General features: G+C 16.7%; 1 long non-coding RNA gene across 1 annotated transcript in view; it reads left to right on the top strand.

The window, feature by feature from the left end:
- The window catches only part of LOC108763799 (uncharacterized), a 7480-nt gene that overhangs the window by 1637 nt on the left and 5639 nt on the right, over positions 1-204 (top strand). The window lies entirely within an intron of this gene.

Here is a 204-nt window from a genome sequence, read left to right as displayed (position 1 = left end):
AAAAATTTCTGAATTTTCATATAATAATTGTAATTTATTAAATGTTTCTCTCTTTAGACGAAGATGTCGCTGAAACTACAATAAATATATTAATTAGGTTATAATATAAGTTTATAATATGTAGTTTTAATTATACAAATATCACGTACATTATAAATTTGTGTTAATTTGGAATTTTATAATTATCAATTATTATAATAATAA

This window comes from Trachymyrmex cornetzi, unplaced genomic scaffold, assembly GCF_001594075.2.
Source record: "Trachymyrmex cornetzi isolate Tcor2-1 unplaced genomic scaffold, Tcor1.1 scaffold384, whole genome shotgun sequence".
NCBI classification, from domain to species: domain Eukaryota; kingdom Metazoa; phylum Arthropoda; class Insecta; order Hymenoptera; family Formicidae; genus Trachymyrmex; species Trachymyrmex cornetzi.
The sequence above is the reverse complement of the archived record's forward strand: the minus strand, read 5'-3'. Positions and strand labels throughout refer to the sequence as shown.